A 25942-nucleotide genomic window follows, 5' to 3' on the forward strand; every position below is an offset into this window, starting at 1 on the left:
TTCAACAACTGTTTCAAACCATGGAATGAGAAGTGTCTGACATTTAAAACAGAACAATGATTGTTCTTTTGTGTTCTTTCGAAGAATGATTATTATAATTTTTTTACGTTGACGTCAACAGGTGTAAAAGGCTGGTAATAGGAAATTGCCTCTTGTATCAAAAGAGAAAGAGAGAGAGAAAAAAGAATCTCGCAAAAATATAAAAACATAACCCAGCAGGAGTTGTAATGGAGGACAAGGGTGAAATGAAAAGAAGTTAGGTCAAGCCAAAAATTTGTTCTTGAATGAGTTTATTGCTTCTATTTTAAGAAAAAAAAGCAGCAGTTGGGAAAAAAATCGGGGGTAACTGTTTGTTTTGAAAACAATTATAATTTTTTTATAAAGATAATGATTACTACTAGAAATAAGGTTCACTAAATGTAGGGTTGCACACCAAAAAAGGGTCATGGCGCAGACTGCGCCATTAAATTTTTTTGATGAGGGGTGTTTTTAAGAATGTTTCTCTTACTCTTTTTTTCGGGTGGGAGAGGGGTGGAGATGGGTAAGGGGTCATTATGGTTTTTGAGGGAGTGCGCCATCGCTCTTGGGAGGATAAGTACCCTTGCTCAATGTTTTTCTTTGTAGCCGATGAGCACTTTCAAATATTTTCCGCCGCAGCTAATAATACTTTTGTAAGCTGACTTTTAAAACATATTTTCAACAAATTTCGATTTTTTTTTAAACAATAGTACTTTTATAAATTGAATCATTATTAGAATCAAGCTTGTCATTCGGGGGAGTCAAGTGGGTCTATTGTCCCCCTGGCTTAGAAAAATTAATGATTTCAATTTTAGTAGGCGTGTTTTTTTTTTTTTTTTTTTGTCTTTCGATAAAATTTGCAAAAAGTGAACATCCTTTGCTTCCCCCCCCCCCCATCCTTGGGAAAATTTATTCGAACGTGTAACATGTAATTATATTTCAAATTAGAAAGATAAAATACATAATTGTTAAACTAATCGTGAATTCTATGCTTGCAATTTTCAAAATGGTGCAAAAAAAAAAAAAAAATCAAGAATTCTTTTGCATTATTCTAATTTTAGAATGTTTCTTTTTCTATTTTTTCAAATTTAGATCCATTAATTTCAATTTATATGATTTACTACAGATAATAACTAATGTTCGATTTAAAAAAAAAAACTTTCGAGTCAGGTTCGCTGAATCCCCCCCCCCCCGTCTTTCCCGCCCCCCACCAAACAGAAAATTCTGGCTACGTTTGTAAGCTCTAGATATAAGTTGGGAGACCAAATCTACAAGAATGTGGAACTTGAGTTAAATGATCGTGAAATTTACAATTTGAAAATCATCACCTAATAGCGTATGAATAAAATGAAACTATTTAGTTATGAATTTTTAATACTTTGTTTCAACTGCATAGTTGAAATAAAACTTATCATTCAAAATGTTCATTATATGGTTATAACTTAAAAACAATTTCACTGGAAAGAGAAATAATAACATTCTTGAAAAAAATGCGAACAAATACCAATTACGTACATTGCCAGCTTTTGCTGAAATTACTTTGGTTATTATTAGAGTTCAAGTTTATACAAGTTTATTTTTAAGCACCTAAAACGCTTCAAGAAATAACATCTCTAAAAAAATTTAAAAATTAAGGGGGGGAACGTAATTTTCCGTGAGACTTTTTTTTATGAAATGAGGTGTTTGAAGCTTGAAAAAACAGCTTTAAATGTAGATTTCAATTTAATATGCGTAAATATTTTACGTTCGTGCGCACTCATAAGTACTTTCAAAATTAAAAGTGCATATTGGATGTCATCAACCTTTGTCCAAAACAATCTCCATTGTTCCGTGAATTGAAAAAGATTTGAAAACAAATAATCAGTTATACAGTAAAAATATTTCTGTATAAGCATTCTGTCAGAAGTACAACAAAGCGACAATTGTTGCCAAACTCGTATATTTGGTAGCGAATGGTTGGCCTAAAATGTTTTAGTATAGTAATTATGTCTATTTATGTAGGGAGAAAGAGATAATATATATTTTTACACCAGCAAATGTGGACAAGATTTTATGATTTTTCTTTGAAAATCGTGGAAATTCGTGGATATTTAGCGAACCTCTCACTTTAATTAGCACTTATTTTCACAAGTATTGTAGATATTGTGACTGAACTTAAGATTATTTGATCCCAGTTGGTACACAGCAGAAAGTTGAAACTTATATTTCTTTCAAAAAGCAATTCTTAAGTAGAGAAATGGAAAGAGTAGGCTTTTGTTTGAATATACGTAGAATATATTAACTTTTTTTTAAAGTTATTAAAAACCTATCTGGTATAATTTATATGGCTTAAGATTCATTGTTGATGACGTCAGAACGTTACTCGATCTGTGAATTCACTATTATACAATGAGGATGCTAGAACGCAGTATCATATGCATTGTTTCTCAAGGGTCTGCGTACGCCATAACTTCCCTAATATTTCATCAAACTTCATAAGTAAGGCATCATTTAAAAGATTTTTTTACCATTATCGGCGAAAAATGAGTAAACAGAAGTCGAATTTTCACTGTTCGAAAAATTACATTTTAAAGTACCGTATTTTTGTTAGGGGTGCCCACCCGGCTGGGCAAGGCCACTAAGGGCAAGGGCGACCCCCCCCCCTTCAATATCGTGAACCCCCCTCCCCAAAAAATGAGAAAAAAATACCCCTCAAAACATCCCCCCTAAAAATTTCAAAGGTGCAGTCTGCGCCATGCCCCCCCCCCCCCGGTGGGCACCCCTGTTTTTGGATTTCTTCAGTCAAGCGCAAACACTTCTCACGCGTCAGCTAGTAATAATAATGAAAATAATTAAAGTAATAATTTCTTCATGCTAAGTACAGCCAATCGTAAGCATACAAGTCTAAAATAAAATATTGCCAACTCTTTTTACTAATGACGAAGCTTTAGTAAGCGATTAAAAAAATAACGTTGGTTCAACCACGCACGATTTTTTCTAATTAAAAAGACAATAAATTAACAAATTAAAAATAATTTATGGACTGCATAATAATAAGTGCAGAATTTATTTCACTTTGCTATTTTTGTTCCTTGCCGATGTAATTTTGCCTTCGAATTTGCTTTCAAAGTCAACCGAGCTTTATAATCATTCCATGACTGAAAGAATGAAGCGGAAAATATTACTATGATTAACAACAAAAAAAAAAGATATTTCATGCTATGAACCTTTTTTTTGTTAAAATCCACATCAAATGGAACAGAAAAAAACAGCAAGTTATCGCCATATTTTTTGAGTATTCAACTCATAAACTAACACAGAACGAGAAACGAGCAAATAAAATTAAAGAGCCAACAAACAACACAATTCGCCATTTTGCTTCACGCACGCAAGATTTCTGGAACAAAAGTGACTCCTCTGCCACATTACGAGTCGAATGCTAATTCCGAACCGAAGAATAATCTCTAATGGTGCAGAACTATCTTTATCTGCCGCGTGCTTCAAATGCTTGTTGGTGCAAGAAAAAAAAAATTATAAATTAGGATAGAATTGGAGAATCGTTTATGATAACGGAAAAAGATATTCGACGTCAGGGGATAGAGAAAATGTCGGCGAATCTTTGAATTCAAAGCAATTTTGAGTCATTCAACTCTTTTCTTTTAAAGCGTTTAAAAATAATGAGAGTATTCCAGACGAAATATTCTAATTATTCCATTTGGCTAGTTTGCTTGTGACGCTAGCTTATTCTAATTGCAGAAAATTTTTTATTCATGTGCTTTCGTCTTAAATGAAAAAGACGTCCATATGCATTTCGATTATGAAATTAGTGTCGCATTTGAAGTACTTGATAGTGTTTTAAGCTGCTTTTGAACACTATAATAGTTTAGTAAAAAAGAGAATACTTTGTTATTGTGCTTTGTAACATTTGCTTTTCCCTCCGCTTTGAAAAGAGAGAGAGGGGGAGGGGGGAGAGTAAATGTTAAAAAATGGCGAAACCAGGAAAATTAATCATGAAAATAAATTTTGCAAAGGTATTGCATGCGCGCGTTTCGTAGTTAGAAGGAATTCGTTTTCCCAAAGCGAAAACATTTTGAGCTTCTTGGCTTGTTATAGACGATCATTAATAAACAAGAAGTTCCGCCCAGAACTAAATGAGCCTACTTTCCCGTCTACCACCATCAACTTCATATTATCTAATGAATATTCTCTTCGTTAACTAAGAGCGCAAAAAATGTCAAAATTACCTTTTAAACATTTTAAGCTAATTTCTAGAAAGAAAATAGACGTCGCTCAACTGCTGAAATAGAAACATAAAAAAATGAATAAACGAACAAATAATGAGCACGTTTTAAGAGACATTGTCTGTAAGAATCAGGCAGTTTAGGGCATTTGTGATTGTTGACATTTTTAATTTTCTTTACTTTTGCATATGTTGTTCCTTATCGTGAATGCGATGTCAATCCAAAATATGAGCTTTGTATGACTTACCGTTTTTGGGAAATTAAATTTTTTTAATTTAGGGGGCGTGGCACATTTTTGCGTGTTTTTCAAATTTGCAGATTTTAAAAGCTCTTGTTGCTTCAAGCGCCTTTATAATGACATGGATTTTTAAATTCCATACTATTATGTGGTCATGTTAGATACTATTACAGCTGCCAAATCGGTGTCACTACGAGGGCGACGCCCACAAAGTCCGTTTAAAAATGACCGAAAATGAAATTTTTTACTACATTCAATGCCAATTTTCTCAAAGCGCCTTCATGATGACACCGACGTTTTTACATCAATTCCTAGCTACACTTGCATACATCAAAAATATGTAATAAAATTGGTGTCACTATAAGGGCGCCAGAAGATATTGGAACTTTTATGTGATCAATTTCACAAAAATGCAAATGTTTAAAATCTAACTACTACTCTCGCCCTCATAGCAGAGATCTGAAACTAATTAGGTTTGATAACCAACATGTTCGTCTAACATATGAAATAAAAAAATCGGTGTCACTCCTATTACTTTCGGAAATATAATCATTCGAAATTAGTATGTTATGGCGTTATTTAAAGAAAGACTTTTCAAATTCGAATGGTTTTTTTGCACCGTTTGTTTTAAACTTTATTGTTACATTGTAAATTACAGTAGTGACGACTAAAACAAAGCGTTTCTAATGTTTTTTTTACAAAAAAAAAACTTTATAAAAAGCATTAGAAACACAGTAAATCAATATAGGTACAGATGGCGTATTGTGTAATGGGCATTATAGGCTAAAATACTCGTACTAATATACATATTTTTCAACTATACTAATTTTTTGTCTGGTATTTATATTAAGAATGCAACTATTTATTTTTACCTAAATTAAATAAACATAGTCTTATAAAGTTATGAACATAATGTATTATGTAGCGAGCATTCAGAATCTGAAACATAATTTGAGGATGACGTAGATTAAAACAAAGAAAATGGAAAGCATCAAATCAACCAGTTTCAGAAAGACGGTCCTCTCTTATTGAAATCTGGTAATTTTGTAGCACTAAAGGATGGGAAAACAGGGTTCCCCGGAGAAATCGTAGAAGTTGACCATTTGCACATAAAGGTCAAATGCATGGCACGAAGGGTTGGAATAAATAAATTTGTTTTTCTAGAAAACAAGGCGAGTATTGGTATGATAATCTAGCTATATTTTGCACAATAGAACTGTACCTATATCAAAATGAGCATTTTCTGTTCAAGATAAAGACGCTCTTACTGCCCATAGCTGTTTATGTTAAAAGTTACACTTCTTTGTAACAAAACAAAAACTATCTGGATGTGAAAAGTTAAAAAAAAAATAAACAAATAAAATAAATTAAAAAAAATATTAACAAATGGAAAAAAACCGCCACAACATACTAACTTAGAATGAATATATTTCCAAAAGTAGTAGGAGTGACATCAATTTTATCAGGCCAAATGTTAGACAAACATGTTGGTCATCAAACTTAATTAGTTTCAGATCTGTGCTATGAGGGGGGCTAGTTGTAGTTAGATTAGCAAATGGTCAACTTCTACTTTTTCTCCGGGATACCATGTTTTCCCAAGCTTTAGTGCTACAAAATTACCAGATTTCAATAAGAGATGACTGTCTTTCTGAAGTTGGTTAATTTGATTTTTTATGTCTTCTTTATCTACGTCATTTTCAAATTTTGTTTCGAATCCTGAATATTCGCTATGTAAAGCATTATGTTCATAACTATGCATTATGTTTATTTAGTTTGGGTGAAAATAAATAGTTGCATTTTTAATATAAATAACAGATAAAAATTAGCATGATTGAAAAAATATGAACATTACTATAACTATTTTAGCCTATAATGCACATTACACAATATGTCCCTCTGTACCTATATCGATTTACTGTGTTTCTAATGCTTTTTAAAGAGCTTTTTCACAAAAAGTATTAGAAACGCATTATTTTAGTCGTCACTACTGTAATTTTACAATAAATTTTAAAACAAACGGTGCAAAAAACCATTCGAATTTGAAAAGTCTTTCTTTAAATAACGCCATAACATACAAATTTCGAACGATTATATTTCCGAAAGTAATAGGAGTGACACCGATTTTTTTAGTTGAAATGTTAGACAAACATGTTGGTTATCAAACTTAATTAGTTTCAGATCTCTGCTATGAGGGCGAAAGTGGTAGTTAGATTTTAAACATTTGCGTTTTTGTGAAATGTATCAAATAAAAGTTACAATATTTTCTGGCGCTCTTATAGTGACACCAATTTTATTACATATTTTTGAAGTATGCAAGTGCAGCTACAAATTGATGTAAAAATGTTGGTGTCATCATGAAGGCGCTTTGAGAAAATTGGCCTTGAATATAGTAAAAAATTTTATTTTCGGTCATTTTTAAACGGACTTTGTGGCTGTCGCCCTCGTAGTGACACCGATTTGGCAGTTGTAATAGTATCTAACATGACCACATAATAGTATGGAATTTAAAAATCCATGTCATTATAAGGGCGCTTGAAGCAACAAGAGCTTTAAAAATCTGCAAATTTGAAAAACACGCAAAAATGTGCCACGCCCCCTAAATTTAAAAATTTAATTTCCCAAAAACGGTAAGTCATACAACGCTCATATTTTGGATTGACATTACATTCACGATAAAGAACAACATATGCAAAAATAAAGAAAATTAAACAACAATTTAAAGTCAACAATCACAACCTGCCTGATCCTTACAGACAATGTCTATTAAACAGTGCAGCTAATGTATTTTTTTCCATAAAAAAATTCTTTTATTGCTTTCAAAGAAACAAAGGAGTAAAAAATTAAATTTCATCAAAATAAATACTTTCTTCTATGTAAAAATAAAGCGGCTCTGATTTTATTTTCTCCTTTGGCGAAAATTGAAAAAACATAATAATAAATATACTCTAGAAAATAAATAAATAATAATAATCTATACTAATATTATAAAGAGAGAGACGGCGGATTTTTGTGTTTTTATATGTTCGAGGTAATCTCCGGAACCGCTGCACCTATTTGAAAAATTCCTTCACTATATGAAAGGTGCTTTCTTACTGAGTGACATAGGCTATAATTCGAAAAAATCCTATAAATAGTTCTTTTTTATTGCAATTTAGGCCCAAATTACACATAAACTCCCGAATATGGGATGAAAAATTACTTGCACGTATTAATGTTATATATCGTTGAAAAGGGTATAATTTTCCGCGTTCTAAACAATTTGTTTCAATGCTCTAACTTAATAGGGAAGTTTTCGATTTTTCAATTTTATTTTTTATATGATAGAGTAACCTGTATGAACATCATAGCTGAAAAAATTTTGCGATACGATAAGTAGTTTTTTTTAACTTAATTTTTAAAGTTCAAGTGCTTGTGACGTCAAATGGCGTAGGAAGTGACATCATGCGCTCTTCTGATAGGGGAGAAACCGAAGGACGTGCATTCGACTTCGAAGACGAAACGTAAAAGGCGTATCTCCTCGCATTTAACTCCTCGCGTTTCTGGGACATTAAACCTCTCATCCTCTCGGAAATATTCGAATATCATCATTGATGTTACTTGAGGAAGATTATTTAGATTCTGCTTTAACGAATCCGGCCTCCATAATGTGTTCAAAAGGATTATTGAATTTTTAAAAAATAAAAATATCAGCGCGCTCAAAATGTCCCTAGCGAAAACAAGGGATCTTCGGCGGAAGGCTGCCCATTAGTGCCCTGTGACGTGAGCTCGTGACGTTTCAGAAGAGCGCACTTTTGAGCGTGGATTTTTTAAAATTCATTAAAAATCAATCACGGTGTTTTAAAATTCGACGATGGTGAATTTTTTAGTTTTGAGGGTCAATTAACAATATCCAATAGCCAAAATATGAACATTTAATAGGTTGCAACTTCCCTATTACGGCGGGAGTAATTTGCGTTTTTAACTCGAACTTTTTTAGGCTTAGCTGAAATTTAGGCACTACTTTCTTCATCAAATCTATCAATAAAAAGTGGAGGAATTGTCCCACAGTTTTCTTTTTGAGACCGTTGGAAAAAGCGACATTTTTTACTCCAAATCTCCCTCTACCTTTGGTCGAAAAACTTAGCTTCTATTTTCAAAGGAAAAAAAGTTATAAGCGTTTTTTAAATCAATTTCGAAAAATTTCCTTTTGATTCAGGTTGTCAACCATTTTGTTTTCGCGTTTCCACGGTTACGCTTTTTGAATCCTTGTTTCTTTCCTTGTTTTGCATTTACTTTCTTAAACTTATTTTACTTCATGTTTCCATGGTTACGCTTTTAAAATCCATCTTTCGCATTTTAATTTCTTAAAATTATTTTAATATCTGTCGTCACTGGTTCGAAGGGTAATTTTGCATGTTGTTTTTTTTTCTTTTATTTAAGCCTGATTGTTGAATATATGTCACTTGACACAATTTGTATTCTCAAGGTAGACCGGACAACGCAGCCCTTAATATATAACGATTTGAAAGCTACTGTTAATGTGATCCCAACAAAACATATATGTGAAAAACAAGCCAAGTTCGGTTGAAATGAGGTGCGGGAAAGACGGTGACACCGACAAAAAAAGTTCAGATCTAAACAGTTACCAAGTTCCATAGCAGTTCCTCATAGAAGATGGATTTTCCCATGTTCTTCAATCCATTTAGAAAACAATTTTTTACTTGCTTTGATAATGGATTTTAAACTTGCGGCAAGTTTTAGTCATCACTATTTTTTTTAGCGATTTGTTTTGAAAGAAAAGAAACATTTGATTTGTTTTTATCCGAGTGAAATGTACGACATTTTCTTCTTTTTTCTGATGATGATTTTTGAATGTTCCACTGGATGTTTTTTTTTTTCGTTAGACGGATGGATTATGATAGCGTGGTTGCTGAGCGAGTTTGGCGATAAAAAATAGAGTTTTGGAACTATTTTTACATTTAAAAGATATTATTTGATGTCGTTTTTTGTTTATTTGGCGAAATATTTTAAATTGCAGTAAAAACCGCTTCACTCGCTAAATAGAGTTTTAAAGCAACTGTAAATCTAATTTAATGATTTGACGAAAAGTTTTAAATTCCGAAGAAACTTTAATAGTTTTTTTTTTTTTTTTTTTTTTGAAAAGGTGTGTACGCATTTTATACAAAGAAAAATGATCATTTCACATCAGAGGGGGAGGGGGCGTCAATTTTTTTTATTCAACGGACTTCCATTAAATTTTTAGCACGGGCATCACTGTGCGGGTACTGCTAGATACTTATAATTTACACTTGTTATTTTAATCCTGTATTTGTGATACAATTTGTTGCTCCCTTGAATTCTATCATGCAATGCGGGACACGTGTATCCTACTCCAAGAACCAGCCCTGGTTGGTATCAATAAGAACTTTTCAGAAGGAATACTAGAGATTATAAATAGAATAAATGAATGTTTTTCATAAGGTATTCTATTTCACCGAAAAAAATAGTTTTTGTTCTACAGAAAAATATGATAAAAATTTTTTTATAGAACGATTGTCTGCTACTGAAATAAAGTAAAAATTGGACTCATGCATAAAAAATTTGGCAAGAAATAACAAATGTAGGGATAATATGAGCTCTAAAGTTCGTTGATGATGTGATTTCATATTTATGTGCCTCTTTTAAGATATTTATGCTGTACCTGAGCTCTTTGGAATAAATACATGAAAGTCAGCAAGGAGGTAAAGTATTTTATAATTTTGTTTTGTTCCTAAATATTTTTCATATAAAGTGTGCATCCTTGAAAATTATTTGTTTAAGAACCTACTTTTAGGTATACGTAAGTATTTTTCGTTATGTGTAAAACAACACTTCTTTTTGCGCTTTTCCTTGTATGTGGGAAACGTTTTAATCTCTCACACCAAAAATGTTTAGTATTTGCTAAGCAAATATTTGTACAGAATAAAATAAAATGTAATCTTTCGCTAAAAAAAAAGGGTACATTTTGTATTCAAAACGCTTGGTATAGTTTATGGGCCATTTCACAGCATTTTGCCCAAAAGTCCGCAACATGACACTTTTTTTTTGCCATAACTTTTTAATTTACTGTTTGATTAGCACAAATGTTTTTCTGAGTTAATCCTACCATCATATAAACTAAAAATAAAACGATGTGCTAATAAAACAGTAAGTTAAATAGTTATGGCAAAAAAATGGTGCGGGCTCTACATTATACAAAATACTGTGAAATGGCCCTAAGAGAAGAAACACTTCTTGAAATAATTAAAGTAATTAAGAAATTCAGTACAGTGGGAAAGAAGTTTAAGCTTTTTTTTTTTTTTTGCATTTTTGATTAGAATTTAAGGAGACTGCCCCCCCCCCCCCACACTTTTCATCGGACTCCTCACTTTTTTAAATGTACGTGTAAGGAAAACATTAAGTCTATTTAAAAATCATATATCTTTGGAGGGGAGGGAGAGGGTGATATCGCAGGAAAAATTTTTGGATGATGTAAAAAATAAAGGTCATTTCCAGCTACAGTCCTGAAATATCGATGGGAATCCACTATTGCAACCGACGGAACACTATAGTCTCTTTTTAGTGAATTACATAATCTCAAGAAAAGAAAAGATAATTCAGATAAACCATACAACGAATTTTCTTTGGGGGGAGGGGGAACCCTGTTTAGAAATTTATAGTACCCGCTTTCCTATGCTTTTTTGTTTAAATATTTTTTACGCAAAGTATCCGCATAAAAACACAAACTTTGACAATAGAGGCTGTAAAATAACTTAATTTCCCTGTACACCAAAGTATTATTGGCTATTTTTCTCATAAAACTGTCAATGTATACACGTAACAGAACTAGTATTATTTCAATCATATAAATTAGCGGAAATATTTGAGGTAAAAAAATCTTACTACTATTTATATATGCGAAAGTTTGTCTGTATGGATGTATGGATGTTTGTTACTCTTTCACGCAAAAACTACTGAATGGATTTTGATGAAACTTTACAATAATATAGGTTATGCATCAGAATAACACATAGGATAGTTTTCGTCCCACTATGGGGGGCAAAACCCCCTTAGGGGGGCAGGTGGTGCCCACAAGGGGGGATTATGGCGCAAGTTGCGCCATCAAAATATTTGGGGGGGGGGGGGTTCCAGAAAGTTTTTTTATTTAAAATGATATTTAATTATTATTATTTAAATTGAATTTTGGAAAGAAAAAATATTTAAAATCATTCAACAAGAAATAGAAGCATTAATTATACTTTTTCCGCGTACTTTACAGGGCCGTCACAGTAGCAAGCCCCACCCACCCCCCTCCCTGTTTTTCAGAAGTGTGGCCGCCAATTTCATTTTAGCGATGCAACTAACGAAGAAAAAGGAAAACTCTTCGTTGTTTAAAAAAAAATAAAATAAAAACTGTAATTGTAAATGAACAAGTGAAATAATAATGACAAAAAGTATTTTTTTCTGTCAAATTTGAACAGAAAATGTAATTTGAAAATACAATTTAGGAACATCCATTATTCTCTTTTATCAGTAGTAAGTAAGGGTCGCGGAAATGTATACTTCAAACCTTTTTATTACACAAAAAAGAAAGTATTCAGTACAGTACACTCTTCACTAGGCCGCAGAGTGCGTATGTCTGCCAAGTCAAACTATGGGCTCAGCTCGAATTAAAAACATTGTGCACAGAGTAAAATTTGAATAATGGGAGAGAGGACAGGCGACCAAACTAACATGCTGCACGCCTTGTCTATCGGCGGTCATTGGTTATACAAAACCATGCTTCATGGTTCTGCAGTTAAAAAAAATAAAAATAAAAATACATAAATAAATAGTATAGGGGTCGCCGAAACATTCCCATATGTATATACTGTACTTTTTTTTTGATGAAAAGTGTTGTTCTGAAAATCATTGCTAAGTGGAGAAAAATGTATTGGTCGCCGAAATAAATTTGAAATAGAGAGATAGAGGAAAAAAACTGTTTAAATGCAAAGAGAGATTCAAAGTATTATAATGAATACTCACAATAAAAGTTCTAAAAATATTTAAATGTAAAAATCGTAAGTAAATCAAAGTTTGATCAAGAGATGCAGGTGGCATATTTAAATAAAATGAAGTGGAATAGAGACCTAAGGTATCACACAAAATTGCTACATCCGTTCAAAATATTAAAAGTCCTTTTTCTTAAGGCCGCAAATGCTTGTATTTGCAGGAAAACAAAAATATTGTGCAGGAAATTAAAAACTTTATTATGGAAAATTCAAGCAAATAATCGTGTTTGGCAAAGGAAAATTGGAAAAAAAATGTTACCACAATATGTTTATCAATTATTGATATTTACAATAAAGGAGGGAAGTAGCCAAACTGAAAGGAAGAGTGTGAAACTCCAAACCCTTCTTTTTATGTCCTCAATGCTGGCCTGTAGAAGTGAGTTTTTAAAACTTAGGTTTTGAAAAAATCCCGGGGAAAACGTTCTCAAACCCCATCTCTTACCCTAACGTCAATAAAGATGGCCTACACCTAAGTATTTAGGACTGCAATTTCGGAAAGCTGTGAGAGTGCTTCCAACGTAACTTCCGAGAAACGCCCTCTCAATTAATCATTCATCATCATTTAAGGTCGAATAAATTTCGTCTTTTGGGACTTTGATTTTAAAAACAATCCCTGAGGTGTCCCGAAACTATCGTTCTCCAAATATTACCGAAGATCCTCAAAAATTTCATTGTTAAGACTTTCAATTCTGAAAAGTTTTTCGGGGGCGAGATCTCCAAAACCTTTTACTCCTCTAACAGTATTTAAAGTCGACTACTATTGCGTTAATTGATTTAATTTTGAAAATTTGTCAGGGGGAGGACTCCGAATCTCTCCACCCATTAACATTACCGAAAGTTTTCTAAAATTGCAATTTCAACAGATCCAAAATTTTTTCGAGAGAATGCCACCCCCCCCTTCTTTCTATTTCTCTCTCGCCAACATCATCGAAAACTGTCTTAACTCTCGCTTTTAGTGCTTCAATTACGAAACATTTCTTGTCTCGAGCCCCTTTCAAAACTCCCCCTTCCTCCTTTCATGCGATGGGTTTGGCTTAAATTACGTTTTCGGAACTTTAATTTCAAGAAACTGGCGGTGCACTAAATTTTAACAAAAAAAAAGTCTACAATCGCGTTTTTAAGGCTTCAAAATTTCATTTTTTTTTTTTTTGGGGGGGGGGGGGGGGGCGCATCTCTCTTTCCCTTAAAATCACCATAGATCATCTAAAACTGCATTTTTCAAACCACAATTTTCAGATTTTTCCCGGGGGAGAGCCCCTAGACCCCCCCTTTACGTGTCAGAATCACAAATAATTCACAATTGGGAATGCGTGCTTGAAGTTTGCATTTTGAAATATTATAGAACGATGACCTCGAGTCTCTTCCTCCCTTAACATCACCGTAGGTCGTCTAAAACTGTGTTTTTTAAAATAACAATCTTGAAAATTCCTCGGGGGTTAGCCCCAGACCACCCTCTTCTGAACATAATTAAAATATAACGTACGATTGTGTTGAGAACTTAAATTTGGAAAAATTCTATCGGGAGAGGATATCCTGGACCTCCTTCCCCCCCACCTCCCCCTTCCTCCCAAACTTAAAATATAGTCTAAAACTGCATTTTTATGTCTTCAATTTCGAAATAATGCAAACAGTTAGCCCTCCGACACCTCCTAATTCGGATTTGAATATTATACTTACGATTAAATTTATATTACTAGTACTAAGTTCTAGTAATATGACTATCCCTGCTAAACCAGAAGCCCAAATCGTTCTGCTCTCTCTCTGTATATTGGAACATACTTTTGAAACAATTAACGGGCCCGCCAAAAGCGTACCCCCTCCCCTCCAGAGTTTTTTTTTTTTTTTTTTTTTTTTTTTTTTTTTTTTTTTTTTTACCTAGTGACGGCCCTGGTACTCTTTCCAAAATTTAATGACCGTGTCGCTATTTCAATGAAGGGAACATCACACACGGCATGGAGTTAGTGGCCGTTTCAAAGCTGGATCAGACGATTTGATTTCTTTTCATTTTTTTTATAAATTTTATGGAAGTAGCACAATTCTGCATGATGAATGTAAAAAGGATGAGAGGGAGAGGGGTCAAAAATGTTTTATTGTTTTGAATAATTCTAACCAGTATGCTCTAGTCTTCCATTGATTGATTTGCACCTCGACAATCGTTACGAACTAGTTTTGAAGTTTTGCGAATAAAATATTTTTTATCTGTCCCATTGACAATTAATATATTTTCTTCATTAACGAGCTTAAGCTTGTGAAGAACTTCTCTTTCTCTCATTTCACTTTACTCTCAATCTTCTCTACCATTTTTAAACTGATAGTTTCAATTTATCATTAGATGGGGGATTTTCATTAAAACTTTCCGTGATGTTGGTTTTTGCTGATGGAAGGTAGAACAGTCTGTTCTTAAGGTGTTTAAATTATGTTTCGTAAATTATATTTACTTTCTTCTATATTTGATATGTATAGAAGGATATTTGATTCATTAAAATTCTCGAGTTCTGATTTTCGATGTGTACTGAATAGCTGAATCCATTTTTGAGGATTTTCGAAACATATCTGTCACGGTGTATCTGATCCATCTTTTTTTGGATATGCAGCTTCAATTTTGGAAAACTTCCAGGAGAGCACCCCCCCCCCCCCCCCCCACACACACACTGTAGCGCCAGAATAACACCCTCTTTATCATCAAGAGTCATCTAAAACTGCGTTTATTGAACAGCAATTTTGAAAAATTTATAGGAGAGAATCCCTGATTCCTCCCTCTTTCCTTAACATGATCAAAGACAAGCCTAGAACTGCGTTTTTGGAGTATCAATTTCAAACAATTGCCAGGGGAATGGCACCGAAATTCACCTTCCACTAACATTATCCAGATTTATGAAAACTGCGTTTTTAAAGCTACAAGTTCGAAAATTTAAGTGGAGCGCCCCCTCTCCCTCAGCCTACTCTCGTCAACGTTATTAAAAAATCATTTTAAATTTGGTTTTCAGGGCTTAAATTTCGAGAAAATTTCGGTAGAGCTTTCGAAAACTCGTTTTCTTAACGTCACAAAGATCGGAGACAATTGCGATTTTAGAGCTTCATTTTCATAAAACTGCTTTTCCCCCAACCATGGATAGCATTTTTAAGACTTTAATTTGGAAAATTTTCTTGGAGCAAGCCCTAGGATCTCTTCTTTCCCTAACATTACCACAGATAGTCGAAAACTGCGTTTTTAGAACTACAATTTTGAAAACAAAGGAAAAGCCCTCTTTCACACAAGGTTAGACTATCTACAATTTCGCTTTTAAAGTTTCAATATTGAAAAGTTACCGGGAAGGGCACACCAAACCTTTTTATTCCCCAAACATCACCAGAGATCGTCTCTGGTGATGTTTGGGTCTGTGGTTTTAAAACTACAATTTGGAAAATTTTCCGGAGGAGAAACACCAGGAACCCCTATCTAAGTGACGATAAAATAAGATTCATATTTTATAGATTCATATTGTATACATCTAGTAATGACTCCATCCCAAGCCAGAAAGTTGAATCCACTCTTCCTGTAATTGTTCATGCGTTTAAAAAAAAATAAGGTGTAGCAAAATTCAGGGGTACCCAAAACTTGTTTACTCAAGGGCACGTTGTAAAATTTGGGAAGGCAAGGCAGATCAACAATCCAACAATATTTCAGTTAAAATGCTATTTGTTAGCGCTACCCCCCCCCCCCCCCCGATGAATTTGACTAGAAATTAAACACTCTAAAAACTTATATTTAACCCGATTCGAAAGCGAGAAAATTTTTGGGGGGGAATTTGCGCCATTGAGCTTGGGGGGGGGGATGGGCACCCCTGTAGGGGGGCAATAAAACACAATTTTCGTATAAATTCTCTAATATGGGGATGAAAAAATACTTGCACATATTAACATTATATGTCCATCGAAAGCTCTGATTTTTCTGCTGAAGATGGCACCTGTTCGAAATTTCTAAGTAGGATAAAAAACGAGTTATGAGCTTTTTAGTTCCATGTTCGAAGGCTTTCCTTAACTCAATACAATATTTAGTGTATCATCTCAACTCCCTGTCGATAACGACTATTGTTGTATTGTTGACTATCTTTGCTTTTCGTGAGTGTTCAAGGCTTTTCTCAAGTCAAATCTTGAAGTAAGATTTTTGCACAAGATTGGCAAGACTGGATTTGGCTGATTTTTTTCCATTTTAATGCAACTTTGAGGCAATTAATGGTTTTTTTATTTATTTGTATTGACTGGGTATTTAATCGATCAGCTGGAATCTAGCCAAACTTTTTTTGTGGAATCATTTCAATAGCTAAGGCATTTGGCATTTTTTTTTCAACTGTCGCTGTTTGTGAAGCTAAAGAGTACGCAATACTGTTTCTCGGTTTTCACCATGTAACCAAATAACGCCATTTCTTTATATTTCTTTCTTTAAATTTGTTAACACGTAAAATTATTCGCCAACTAAATCAAGCAAATCCATAAACAGCGCAAAAACTTACATTAATTTGTCTTTTCACACAATTTCAAACAATTGCCAAATTTTTACTGTTTATTGGAAACATTTCGGGTAACATCATTGTTGACCCTATTTTGAGACGATTTCTACGGTAAGAAGTTACACATAATACAATAACTTAGATTGCCGGTGTATCGCTGGATATTATGTATTTGATGGAGATCGGGGTTATAAGGGAACTGTTTCACTTTAAGAATAGTTGACCTCACTCGAATTGGATTTTTTGGGAATTACCCAAACTGACTTCTTTACAACTCCTGACCGTTTTCGTGATTTATTTTTTCTGATTTTTGGGCTTCTTCTCAGTTTTGCCAACATTTCATTTACTCCCTTTCCCCCTAATTTTCAGTTTAAATCATACCTTTTGATACATTTAAGGGGGCAGGCAATTTGAAATGTCGGCGAAACTAGAAACAAACAATGTTTTAGTAACTATTTGACCTCTGCCTGTAATGACCATTAACTTGAATGAATTGAAAAAAAACTACATCGACGTGAGCGAAGTCGCTGGCAGAAGCTAGTTAAAACATATTTTCAATTAACGTGTGTGTGTATATCGTCGCCTCAAAGGAATTATAATAGTGTGATATCTAAGTCTGGAAACAACAGTAAGATATCGTACTGTTCTAACGCGACGATATGTGCGCACGTGTATGATAAATGCATATAACAAGCTTAAAAATTAATTTTTTAAGAGCAAATTTCTCCTTAAAATCTCAATTTAAAAAAAGTAATAACAATTTGTCAACAAAAAAAAAAGTTTTAGTAATTTGCAAAAAATGATAATAATAACAACTTACAAAAAAATTGATGGTTGGTTTGCTGATTGATTTGTCTAATTTAGATAATTTTAAAGAAAGTTATAGGCTATTTTTTAATAGAAAATATTTTTTTTTTTGTATACTTAAGTTCAAAAGAAAAAATAACATGAATTGCCCCATGTATCTTTAAATGCTTAACATCTTTACGTTTTCTAAAAAAAATGTAACTATTCAATTTATTATCTTTTCTATTGCTTCAAAATTTTCGGAAATTTTACGCCTTAAGGAAAATGCAGACACGCAAAAGTATAAATATACAAAATTCATAATCATATATACACAGATAGACTAACAGATAAATGTACAAAAACAGTAAATCCATTAATTTGTATGAAGTTAGGTGAAAGATACTATATATCAGGTGTATTTGAACATATTAGTGCGTTGAAAACTTAGAAACAGTTAAAAAACACACAGCCCGCCTCATCTCATCGAAAGGCTTATTCAGACCTTAGATAAATACATGGTTAAATCAAGTGCAATGGTTCTCAACCGGTAGTACGCGTACCCCTTTGGGACACACGAAAATTTGTAAGGGGGGCATGGTTAACTTCCAAAAGGTATACAAAATTACATTTATAGTGTTAGAATTTAATTGTGATCAAAGTTTTTTGGTAACTTCGGGTGAGGCCCTACATAGAAGCAAAAACATTGCAATAATAATACATTGTTAATTCTGGTAAAAGTGTTTGAAGAAAACAAAGAACTTGCAGGTTTGCTGTGAAATTTCTCTTGAGGTGAACCATAAACGCTCAGCCTGCCCCCAGTCCCCTAATTATTTTCCCCTTTTTAATTTAAATTATCTATTCGTAATTAGCTTTTTAAACAGTTTAACATTTATAAATTTTAACTAAAATACAATTTAATCAAACTTTATTGAAGGGTGCGCATGGTTAATATATTACTGATACACAAAGTGGGAATATTGGGCTAAAAACAGATGGAGAGCCCCTGTTGCAGTGTCTTTTCACAAAAAATTGCTTTTTATTTTCATCATTCGTCTCTGAAAAGAGATTCTCAACAACAATCACTTCACTTGAGATTTTCAGAAAACCCATTGAACTTCATTTCTCTTTTTGAATGAATATGATGAATGAGTTCTTTTTGATGAAATTCCTCTTCAACGGATGTATAACCGATTTCTGAAAGCAATCAACATTCGAGCTCTTTTTCATCACAAAAGGAGAAAAAAAAAGCAAAATATATTTTTAAAAATTATCCAGCCTTTTGCTGAGAACTCATCTTTTCTCGTCTAAAAAGCACGTGGAAACGTCTTGCTCTAATTCTGAAGGTGAGCGAGAATAGGTCCAGTGGTTTTTAATAACACCATCGCTCAAGCCACAATCGTCTATAAAACATCCGACAGACGTCCTCATAACAAAAAAAAAAAAAAAAAAAAAAAAACAAGACATTGCTACCTCGTTATTTGGAGCAATGGTCTTATTCCGGACTTTATTTTAAACTGAAGAAAATGGCTGCAGAGATCGCGAACCATGCGTAAATGTCATGTCACACGAGTTGAGTGGTTTACGTAATGTCCATAAATCAAGAAGCAGTCGGAACTCCAACAACGATCAGAGATTGCTTGTATTTGAAAGTTCAGAACTTGATTTTCCTATTTTTGTGGGGTGACTTTTATTGATAAGAAACATGCTGAGAGCCGTGGTGGGGTAAAAATAGAGTTAGTGTTTCATGTTTTTTTTTATTCATTTATTTATTTATTTTATCGGGGGAATGAGAACAGTTTGAAGTTGAGGACACATTATTATTCGTTTAACCTGGAAGTAGGACACAAAGCTGTGAAACAAAAGGCTTTTACGAACAAGTGCGCAAGACATGCTACGTGTGATGGGGGGTAGCTGTAGGAATGATGTTTTGAATTCCATTGTCTATTGTATACTGTCACTTGAAAGATCAGACAGCTCCCAACCCCAATGTTTTTTGCATATGGCCGAATAAGTGAGTTCCGTGGGAAAAAATAAAATTTCAAGATGAAAAGAGAGAAAGTAGGGTACGTCCCTTTCCTCCTAATTATTTAAAAATGTAAAAATTTGCGGAAATCAAACATGTGATCAAAGTGTCTTGGTGAAGATCTTTCGAATGAATAAAAGTTTTTGTTTGAATTGGATCATTCAGCCTTTCTCAAATACAAGTCTGTAACTTAGAGAGGTCAGGTGGAAACATTTTGCTCCACTCCCTGTCTTAGAGAAATCAGAGAATTTGCATTTCAGTAGGAGTGATTTTTGTTGCTTTTTGACATAGTACGTATGCATTGAGTATATACCTTTTACCACCGCTTTCCCTGGAAAAATTTTAAATGAGGGGCCTGCTCAAATACATGAATTTAAATTTTTAAAGTTTATATTGAATTACATCACATTAATTTTTCCTTTTTTCATTTCCAGCGAAATATTTTCTTCCTTAGTTCGTTTTTTTTTCCCCTTCAAATTATTGGAAAGTTCTTCCTTACAAAGGAGGAGCAATCCGTGTCCCCTCTCACAAACGGATGAATTTCGTTTTTCACATTTCATATGAATCTGACAGTAGAAGAACGCTCTGCATGCATTTAGCTTAGAGATTCTCAAACTTGTCCGATTAGCTGCATCCTTTGAAGAATTAGGATTTTCTCATGCACCCTATATTAAATCGATTATAATATACATATTAATGCCGTGGATTACTTCGCGGCACCCCCGCCCTCCGCTTAGTCTAGCCTGTGAAATGGGTGCTAAAAGTTTTTTCTCCCACTAGTCTCTTAGGCCTGAAGACAAAATGCATTTACAAAAAACCACTGTTTGAATCGACAGTTTTGACAAAAGAGTTGGAAGGGTGGAGCACCAGCAAAGACAAATTCTCTATGCATTATATTTTAGTTACAGCGTTAAATTTCATTTTGTTCATTTTTCGTTTTTTTTTTTTTTTTTTAAATGGACATGATTTCATGCGTTTGATCATTTGTAGGGTTTAAAATATTTTTTCGTAAGAGTTTTTCTTTTTAAAACGGTCTAATTTTCAGTAAACAAAAGAATTGTGCTAGAAAATTTCAGAAATTTTCAGATAAATAATAATATGCATTGCAACTGCCTTTGTGTGGGATAATATTGGACTGTTTTAAAAATTGATAAGTCAGTTTTGTTCTAATGAACGAATACCTGTCATACGAACACTTTTATTAAAATACAGCAAAACATTAAAAAATCCAATCTAATTGCGACCATAGGTAGTTGAAATTTTTGAAAATAAACAAGAAAATTACCGTTTAGAAAAATAGTATGCCATTTAGTCAAATAAAGTGATTATACAACATGAATGTACTTAACATACAGTACAGTGCCTAACGCTACAATATGTAATTACAAAATTTAACTCTCATTGCTGAGTGAGCACGGAAGAAAGTGTTTATTAAAAATCCATGGGAGTGCGCTAAGATTTTTGACGTTTATGATTTTGACGTTCTACTTACTGTTCTGCAAATTGCATAGAGCCTTGCATTTAGTTTTACCGAAACACAAATATAGTGATAGATTTCCTTTTTCCCTTGATATATTTGCAATTCGCAGTTTTTGATATCTAAATTACTGTGTAAATCAAATTGTTTCTCCCTTAGCCTTCTCATAGGTGTCCTTCCCGTCTTTTGAGCCATCTAAATCGCCTGCGATTGCACAACCTTCAATTGCGTAATTCGGTCATTTTAATAGTCTTTTTGTTAAATTCGTTGTTGTTGTTGTTAACTTTGTTGTTGTTGTTGTTTTAGCAAAACGCGCTTTTTTTTCACTGCTATTGTTGCTTGCGTCTTGAAGCTCACAACTGCTTCGAATTAAAAAAGAAAAAGAAAAAAAAAAGACATATCCAACATTTCTTAGAATTTTGAAATCTTGATTCAAATGAGGTTTTTCGCAATCACGAATTGTGATAAGACCCTACTCGTTAGGTTTATTGTCTCTACAAATGTAATGTAAAAGAAATGGGCCTAGAAATCTGCATCCGTAATTAATATGATTGTTGCCTTTCTAGAATAGGTAATACGAGGCACATCCATAAGAAAAAGAAATCACGATTAGGACACGGTAATAGAGATAAAGATTTTATGCCCGATCCAGTGCACTTATTATAAAGATTATTTACAGCCGTATAACGTTATGTATATCTATTTCTTATCAATCTTAAATGACGGTAGCTAGTAATCTGGAAATTATGTCATCAAGATGAAGTTTTTACTGTTTAAGTTCATCGTGTTTTGTTCCTGGAAAAAACGTAATTTTACACAGAAAACCTTTTTTAATGCAATGTCTGCTTGAGTTAAGCCCCGAAAAAAATATGAATAAAATCAAATCGCAGACGTTTTGTAACTCTGACGACGAAAAATTTCGCTCTCTAAATAAAGATTCTAAAAAACCCTCGTCATGGTAATCTGAAAAATCAGAGCAACATCAACTTTGGTCAAGTGAGGGTAGTAAGCAATTTGTGATTGCTCAAAAAGGTTTTGTTTTAATCCCGAAACATGTGCAAACAAACAAAAAAAAAAAAAAACTTGTGTGCCACAGTGCAGCTTCTTCACATCTATTTTTTTCTTACTTTTCGGTTCTATTCAGAAGCTAGTCATTTTTGAAGGATTTGCTTCTCAAAAAACCTTATTTAAAGACAATGTTTCATCACACGAAATATTTCTATATTTTTTCCTACACAAATTACTTTTTCTTCTGTAATTTGTTTCTTACTAAATTGCCTACCACAATGAAAGTCGTATATCCACTGACACAAATTGCACATTTTTCTGCTATTTTAGAATCTTTAAAAAAAAAAAAAAAAAGCATTTCCTTCCCGTGGTGTGTGTTGCTGCCTATTATTGACTCTGCTTTGCATGAGGACAACAGAGTGACGAAACACCGCAATTAAATCTCGATCAATTTCTTTCATTGCGTGAGAATGGCGACATCAAGTGAAAATAAGGTAATGAGTTGAAAAAAAAGCGCATCCATTGTTCAGCGGTGTATCAAACTGTAACTGAAATCATTAGCAACGCATGTTTTTATCTTACCAGCTTTAAATGGGCAACGCAACGACGTCTTGCTACTTTCGGCAGGAATTGGTGAAAAGAATCGGAAATCAGTGACATTGAACTTGACACTTGTTTTGTTAGTGTTATCATCAGTCTGAAGGTTAGGACGACCTGAAATGAAAACTTTATTTTAGAGTTTAATGAGACGGTGCATTCTAACTACTAATTTTGAGCCCGAAAACGAGCTGATGTGTGCATCACATGACTTCCTTTTACCCCAATTTAATGTCATTTCCCCATTATTTACATTTTTAAATGTGATTCAAAAGTTTACTCTCTAAATATCACCAACAGTGGCCAAATTAAATCCAGATTTTAAAAAAAATCGGCAAATTTGTCGCCAAGTTGACGACAAAACTTGGCGACCAAAATACTGGCAATATATCGCCTAGTGTCCGCCAAATTATAACCCCACATCGAAATTATTAATGATTCCCCCCCCCAAAAGGGGCAAAAGACCCCTTTAGAAACACCCGAAATGCAACCAAAAGGGAAGGTGCACAACTAGACCCCCACTAGGAGTCTACGTACCAAGTTTCAACTTTTTAAGACATACCGTTCTTGAGTTATGAGACATACATACGCACATACATACATACAGACGTCACGAGAAAACTCGTTGTAATTAACTTGGAAATCGTCAAAATGGATATTTCGCGTGTCTATACGTTCTTAGGGCACTTATCCACGTGCGGTCGAGTCGAAAAAAAAAAAAAAAAAAAAAAAAAACTCATTCAGAGGTGAGTAAAATGGAAATTAAGGTCGATTTTTGAGTGAAATTTTTTTCGTGAATACAATACTTCCTTTTTTGTAAAAGGAAGTAAAAAAGGAGTTCTGGAGCATATTACCAACAGGCAATATTACCGAAAGTGGTTGTCGAACTAGTTAACGCATTTTGTTGTTGGTTTACCATTAAAAACTGATATTCTGAAAGGAAAAAAAAAATCATCATTATCAATAAACAGTTTTATTTATGTAAATAAGTAAATGTAGAGTCAAAGCGATAATTGTTTGACAATAATATCCCATTGAGAGATAGAGCACAGAAAAAGAAAAGCACGAAACAGAGCGTAAACGATCCAAAGAATCTTCGACGCATGAATAAAATTTTGTAAACAATTGAGATTCTGAGAGAAAACAAAAACTTTGGTTATACTAATAGGCGATTCTATTTCTACAAACAAGTTGATACAAAAGTTAACTGTTCTTATATACATTGTCGGCGTTCTGGCAAAATTCAAAAAGATATTTTGAGCAACTTGGTTTCTATTTTTGTATTCAAGGTTCTGATATAGCATGTTTGATGCATTTAAGATATATGATGTTTTACTATGATTATCAGTCAAGGGCGGATCTAGGAATGTCTCAAGGAGGGGGCGGTTGAACATTTTAACTTGTGCTTTGGGGAAAGGGGGGACTGCTACAGAATTTTCACCAGAAGCAACTGAAATATCGAAATTTAGCCAAGGAGGTCTCTGAACCTATTTCTTTAATTTTCCGCTGAAAGAAGTATTCCAAAATTGTGTTTTAGAACTTCAATTTTGTAATATTTCCGTTGAAATGCTTGAAAAACCTTTCCCCCTATAACATCATGAAAGAAAATCTAAAATTGCCTTTTTGTAACTTCAATGTCGAAAAGTTTCCGAGAGGGAGATTGGAACTCCAATCCTTTCCTTATCGTCTTCAAAAAAGGCCTAAATTTGCGTTTTAGGACTTCAATTTGGAAAAATTGCCTGTGCAAGGTCCCTCAAGGGAGGGGACGATCGCCTCCCATCGCCCCTCACTTGTATCCGTCCTTGTTATCAGTTATCAAATCATCTCTCGGGGAAAGAAATTATTAATCTACGTACGCAGAATTTCAAACAAACATGAACCAAATTATAACATTTACTATATTCATTATTTTTGCATTTGGAAGGATTTACTTCAAATTAATAACTATACTTTATGTAGATAAAATTACTATGTTTAAATGGAAAATGTATTTATATTTCTTGAAATAGAGCCACATTTTCAGTTTAAATTGGCGTAAAATTCAAATATTAGTTTTAAAAAAAATTAAAAAAGTATTCGGTATTGGGCAGAATATTCGGTTTGAATTTTAACAGAATATGCGGCATTCGATATTCGGAAAAATATGGTATTTGGTGCTTCTCTAATCCACATAAAAAATTTGACGAATCACTGCAATGTTGCAGTTTTAATTCATGATGTAAACAAGTTCAATTGCAGTAAAAGCACTTATTTTTTCGCGAGGTTTCAATTTTCGCGATTTTTGTGATTCCGTCGTAATCACGAAAATTAGGGGCCGTAACGAAATATTTTACTAATAAACTTTCGGCTCAGTTCACACAAATTTCGCGAAATCACCGATACCTGCATTTCCGCGAAAATTACGGCTTGCGAAAATAAGTATTAATAACTTGTTATAAAATTCGGAATCTGTAAAATGATTTTTGTTATTTTTATCAAAGATTATTTCTTAACTCACTCTCTCTCTGTCCGTGTTACCTCTTTTTTATGGATAGGTATCAGGCAATTGTATATATGCTTTAATTTTAAAAAATTTTTCACCTGAAAAAAATTTTCGAACCGAAAAAAACTTTAAAATGATACGGGAAAAAAAAGTTCGTTTTTTTAAAAATGATTCTAACGAATTTTTCTACAAGATTGGTTCACACGAAAATGTGTGAAATAAAATAAGTATAAGATTTCTTAGTTACAACAATAAAAAAATTGCAGTTAATCTTAACATGATTTTTATAGGTTAATTTTAAAGCCGCCAAAAAAGTTAAAGTTAAAAATTTGAGAGAAGAAGAAATATAGATGGAAAAGTAAAAAATCTTGGTTATTACTTTGCTTTAATTATTTTGATCCAGTATGTGAAAAGTTATTCAAATTAACAGCATTTTATTGTAACTTCTGTGTCTTAAAAGTAGTCGTCAGCAGGCCCGCGCAAGCCTGATCGGCGCCATCGTGCAAATGTCTTTTGAGCGCCTTTATGCAGTAACGTTCGAGCAAAATATAG

This window comes from Uloborus diversus, chromosome 2, assembly GCF_026930045.1.
Source record: "Uloborus diversus isolate 005 chromosome 2, Udiv.v.3.1, whole genome shotgun sequence".
Lineage (NCBI taxonomy): Eukaryota > Metazoa > Arthropoda > Arachnida > Araneae > Uloboridae > Uloborus > Uloborus diversus.